Below are 6,359 nucleotides of genomic sequence, written 5' to 3' on the forward strand. Positions count from 1 at the left end.
TATTTGCTGTGCCTGCGGGCACACATAAAACCTTGTGGGTGTGACTTAACAGAACTAGTCCCTAGCTTGGAGAATTAATCCAGATAATTAGAGAGCATGGTACTTTCTGCCATGTCACACTCCTCTGTGCAGAGGGAAAAATGGTATTTTAAGGGACTACCTGTGAGAAGAGGATTCACATGCCAAAGTATTGCAGAAAATTTGGGTAATGCCCAGCCATCTTTGCAGCTTATGTCCACCAGCTTTAGGAAGTATATGATGCATGATGTGTTGAGAATGATGGCTTGACATTTTTTGATGATTGTCTGAAGAAGACACAGACCTGCAAAAAAGAAGCATCAATGTCAGTATTGATGATACCGTGCTACAGTCCGGTATTGCTGGAAGCAGATGATCTTCTTTATCTGCATAGTGATGGTGTTGCAGGAATCAGATTATGAGGATTGCAGGCTACCTGACCGCTTGCCTTTTGCATTGCTTTTTCAGTCCTAATCATTTCTATTAAAACTGACACAGGAGTAAAGAACAGATGATTCTAAATCTGATGAGTATTTGTCAAATATAGGAAGAAGCTTGGTGTTATTTCTGCTTACAGATTTTTGCAACTGCACTGAAGCAGAGGCAGAAAGGGAAAGTTTACAAGCTACCTGCAGGTTGTGGCCAGGTGTCTAACAGTGGAGAGCACATATTTTGTGTTGCAACGTGGCCCCAGAGGATACCGCAGCATCATCCCAGACACTGTGTGTGACTCAGCCAGTGTTTATGGACACCTAAGCTATACACGTTTTAATTTATTGAGGAAGTTAAACATACAGCCTACTGGAAAGAAAAAAAAAAAGTCCATTACAAGAAACTTAGACTTGAAGAGCATTGGGACTGAGTCTGAGCAGACAGCTGGCAAGATAATCAAGTGTTTGGTTCCTTAGGTCATCCACAATTCAGGTGTACAGGGGCCTATAGAAAGTTATGTTCTGCAGAAGTAACATATACTGTAAATAAATCAAGCTAGAATAAATTATTTAGCCTCTTTCTGATATTTAGCAACATATTGCCCATCAAATTTAGTGGAAGAGGCAATTGCTCAATCTGGAAAAAAACCTGACTTCTGTAGCTCAACTGCGAGACTAACTGTATCTGAATTTATATATATAACACCACAAACACATAACTTTTTTTTTTTTCTTCCCCAAAGAAATAGCCTACACTGTATGTAAGAAGCATCTTCAGTGGAAAATTCTGAATTTAGGAATTGAAAGCTAAGCCACAGACAGAAGGACACAGGATGCTTTTTCCAAGCCTGGTCCTCGCGAGCCACACGCACTGTGCTTTGGGGTCAGCCTGAACCATGGCTCAGTGGCACCAGCCATGGGCCGTTTGAACCCATTTTTTTTTGCTCTGCGATTTAAGGGGGTCCGTGGGGGAAAGGGGTTGATGATATAATGCTGCCATCTGGTGACCACTGCCAGAAAATTTAATCCCGAGGAGAAAAAACAAAACCGTACTAAATACAGGATTTAACTTGTCAGTGGGTGAGGAGGGGGTGAGAAAGCAGGGGCAGGCAGCTGCCAGGGCAAGGGCACTGTTGGCAGCCTTCTCTCCTTCCCAGCCCTGTGCCTGGGCTGCCTCCCCTTGCTGCACAGGTCCTTAGAGAGAGGTGCTCTGCAGGGCTGGCTTTAAATTTAATTATCGAGAGCTCATTCATTCAGGCACTGAGAACCTGAATATGCAGAACATAGGGTTTCTTTTTTTTCTTCTTTTTTTTTTTTTTTTCCTTTTAAGAGTGGCTTAAATACAGTTTCCATGGCAGTTAATCCAACTTTGACCCAAATTAAATTTCAACGTCTAAAAATTCATTCAGCCAGAGAAGGACAATGTTTAGCCCTTTCTGAACCAGGCACAGAGCTGTGTGAGAACATTTCTCCTCCCCTGTTTTGGTCCTTGCAGCAGAAACCTATATAATCCCAAAGCCAGCTGGTGCTGCTGAAACACTTGCCTGGGTGCAGGAAGCAGCCCGGTGACCTTCCGAGGGATCCTGCTCCTGAATGTGGCCCACTGAGTGGCTAAGGATCTGGTAGCACTTCACAGCCTCACAAGGCAAGAGTAGGAGAGGCAACCATTCAAAAACATCTTATTGCTATGAGAGACCTCTGTGTTCAAGATGAAGATGAACCCATTTTGTGTCCTTCTGAGAAAATAATATTCTCATTGATCATCACTCTCATAAAACACTCTCTATTTTATGACACTATCAGTACAAACCAAGTAATTTAGATATTATAACAGTATTTTAGCTGATACCAAGTATCAAAGACTCTCTCACCCTAATGGTGGTGAAGCACAATAGAGGTTTTAAAATATAAAAAGAACTTTCCCTACCTTGTTATTGTGCTGATGGGGACACAGTCCTCATTTCAGTCCTGCCTGAAGTAGTGGCAAATTACTTTTAACATACTATATATTTCAATGATATCTAGTTAAGATTTCATTATGACATCTTAGTATAAAATATAATGTACAATATCTAGCATGTTTTCCTAAAACATTACTGTGGGTGAGATTTTTCACATTAACCACAATTGCAGAAATGACTGATGTTTAAATCTGAAAACAATTTTAGTCATTATTAAACTTCATTATAAAATAAAGTACGTGGGTGGAATTGTGGTTTGATGCTTTTGTAATTTGCTCTACCTTTTCAATATACTTTTCAGTTACATTAGCTGAATCATTTCATCTTATAGATGCAAAGATGAAGAACAAAAACATGCCCATTAACTGAAGCAGTGCAAATGTGCATAGTTAATGGAAACCATTTTGACATTTTGTATTTGATTCCATGGTGTGTCTACTCAAACAATTTCAATGGCATATTAGAACAAAATGCTACATTGTACTCTTCACTAAGAATGCAAGTAATAGACTTCAAAAATTACCTTTCGACTGAAAGTATTATCTGTTGGAAATGAAGAAGTGTTTTACATTATGAAAGGCTAATAGCAGTAAGGGGGAGCAATGGGCTGTAATGAGAATTCAAGCAGACAGGGTTTTTTGACCCTATGTTTCCCAAATGCATGTGTTTTTACAATTTATGGCAGAATTACTTAGTGACATAAACTCCTGTGTTTAATGGCAATTATTGCACCGTGTTACAATTAAAGGCTTCTTAATGCAAGCTCATGTTAAACATTGTGGCAGTATTTTCTTTTCTGTCACAGAACAGATAATTGATTGCTTTTCCAAAACCAGTTATTTTTTTTACCGTGATTGAATCAATTCAAGGACCAGATGCAGTCTAAAATATATTTCCACTCTGATGCTAAAGCAAGGTTTACCTATTAAACAAAATCTGCTGTTTCACCACAGGATAATTTATCTGTTGGTAAGCATATCATAAATAATTTTTACATGCATTTAAGCCTGAATGATGAAAGTATTTCAATTTCTTGTCATTTTCAGGCCAGCAAAAAATTGCTGTATCTTAAATTTCACATTTGAAATTTCATAGAGGTACCATTCTTCCGATTGCCTCAAAAATATTACCTTATAACCACTTCTCTGTGGCAATACACCCAGTATACTTAAGAACAGCTGGACTGCAACTCTGGAATGCAACTAGAAAAACAAAAAGCTCTGCATATACATTTCAGCTAAGTGCTGGTTTTGGCATTTCAGTGAAATGTTTGGCTACAGAATTTTGCCTCATTCATATGCACGACTGAGTGTTTGGCTGATGGATAGACTACAAGCCTCTACAAGCCAATTCAGTTTAACAAGAACTTAAGCTATGCTTGCCTTCCTTCTGTCCTCCTGCCTGCTTCTCTGTGCTGGGTTTTCTTTCCAGGTGATATCTGGAAATTCCACAGCTGGCATCAGAAACTCTTTATAATTTCTAATTGTTATCCCTGATTCACTCCGGGGAAGAAGGTTGTCACTTTTTGGCTTCACTTGATTGCTCTACCATACATGTACCGTTCCTGGTGACTATTGTACTCTTTCACAAGAATGAGATATCAGAATTTCAGCACTCATGCATTTCAAAAAAAACTAAGACTCATTCCCTTTAGCTGCTTAGTCTTCTCTAGTTCACTATTGCTCACTTCTTGCCCTGTAAGTCACTTGTGCCTGACAGGCATTCAGAATGAAAATACTGCAAATTAAAACAAACAAACAAAAAATATGTACATTTGTACATATTGTGCACATTGCCTTCCATGCAATAAAGAAAACAAGCAAGTTGAATAGAGGAAAACAGAAACAAGAGACAAACATTTAACATTTAGGCTAGCTCTTACTGTATCGGGTGTCAGCTGAAAGGCAGATGTAGGAGCCAGCCACTGATTCCTATCAGTGCCTGCCTGCAGGCAGAAATGCCTTCCTTACTGATTAATTTGTTATCATAGTATACATTTAATGCTCTTAATGTTTATGTAATTATAAGTACTTTTACTAGGAAATATTTGTAAGAGTGGAATTAATATCTTGAAAGAAAAGGGCCTGTTACTTCTGCTTACAAAGCTAAGCATGTTATCTACCTTCTTCTGTCCCATTATCATCAGGATTGGGATGAAAGATAGTCTATTAATATTTTCCCTAAATACTTAAGCTATTCTTCAGCTGAAAAAGGAGGGAAACTATCTGCTTTGCCTCTTACATATAATTTCCATTAATTGAAGAGCTAGTTCTCTGATTTTACTGGATGCTTACTTCTTTTGCATAGTTTAAGACTCTGGAAACATAACCACAAAGCTAAACCACATATTCAAAAGGTTAAAGCAGTGCATCAGTGTTGTGAGTGCTTTGTAGCTTTTTTCCCCTCTATTTCTCTGTGTGTAGGCTATTTGAAATACTACAAATCTTGTGTCTTACAGTCTTAGGCAACCTGATTATAAAAAGATTTAAAAATAGAAGAGCTCCTAGTTAATGTATCTGCACACAGTGGGTATAATCTCAGAGACTGATTCACCACAGTGTTATTCGCATTGTATGCTACTGAAATTCTATTGGCATAAAACTGAATTAACAAACAGGAAAATTGGGTCCTCAAACTCTTTTTATAGAAGCTGAGCTGCTTTGTTTTGTTATCCTCCTATCCAGAGCATAAAATATGCATAAGGCAGTTTCTGTTGAGTCATCGTGTTGAAAACATTCTGCTACTTCTAGCCAGCATAAGGGTCTGCAATATTTCCTGGACAAAGGTGGAACTCAGGGTCAGGACACAGGTGGGTCTGTGGGAAAAGACTAGAAGACAATGTCTGTGGGAGAGAGGGGAAATCTTGCATCTTAATTATTATTGAAATCAATGACAAAGCCAAGTTCAGGTAAAATTATCAGAAAAGTAATCATAATACAGAAAACAAGTTAATTTTACATTAACCTGCTAGGGATAACTCTGACCCAAGCCTCAGATACAAAGTTGCAAAGAAATCCCAGTACACCTGAAGATAATGGAGTTCTGTGCTAGACAAGTACATCTTCAGTGCAGAACCCTTCTTTTGTCACCTAATTCTTAGTATGAAGTAGCTTTAATACAGAGATGTCTGCCATGTGGACCTGATTTGTCAGTCAACCTCTGTGCCAATTATTTCTAAACCTTAGCCTATTTGTTTTTTACACTAACCCTAGCCTTGAATTCTGGCCAGTTTTAACAAGGAGAGGCAAAATGTTCTTTGCAGTTTCTGCTATGGCCAATGACTAGATTTTGTATTTTATTTCCTCTAAATTTAAATGCTTTCAATTTATTTCCAAATGTTTATTTTTAAAATAGACTATCATTATTAACTAACACTTCTTCAAAGGTCTGTTAGCTTTTTCCTCTGGTTTTCTTTTTTGCTTTTGCTTGTTGCTTTTTAGTTCAGGATCAGCCTTTGTTTTTGGATCCATCTTTGACATTTTTTATTTTTTTTAAGGCAGATAGCATAAGGTGACCTGAATATATGACTTGGTCTTGTTGATGCTAAAGGCAAGGTAGGGCAGGAGGCATAACCATTGGAGCTATAAAGCCATTTGAGTTTATGACCAAGTTCCTTGTAGACAATGAGCTTATATATATATAACAGAGCACAGCCCATTTTCCAGCCATCCACTCCATTATTGAGCTAGGTGGTAAAGCACCCTTTGGAAAGCAGAAAAGTGCTTATAGACCTGTGACGCATTAGTTTAATATTGGCAAGTCCAGCTCTGCTGTAGTCATCTCAGAGATCTGTAATTTTATATTTTGGCTCATCAGCCTTTGGGCTTTTCTTGGATGTGCTCTCTTCAGTGAAAAGTGGTGAGACATAACTTTGCATCTGTTAAGTTTAAGAGTTCATTCATGAAATGAACAGAGACCAAAGATTTTAAGTCATTAGTTCATCTAGAGT

The sequence above is a fragment of the Falco punctatus genome, assembly GCF_963210335.1.
Source record: "Falco punctatus genome assembly, chromosome: 3".
Taxonomy (NCBI): domain Eukaryota; kingdom Metazoa; phylum Chordata; class Aves; order Falconiformes; family Falconidae; genus Falco; species Falco punctatus.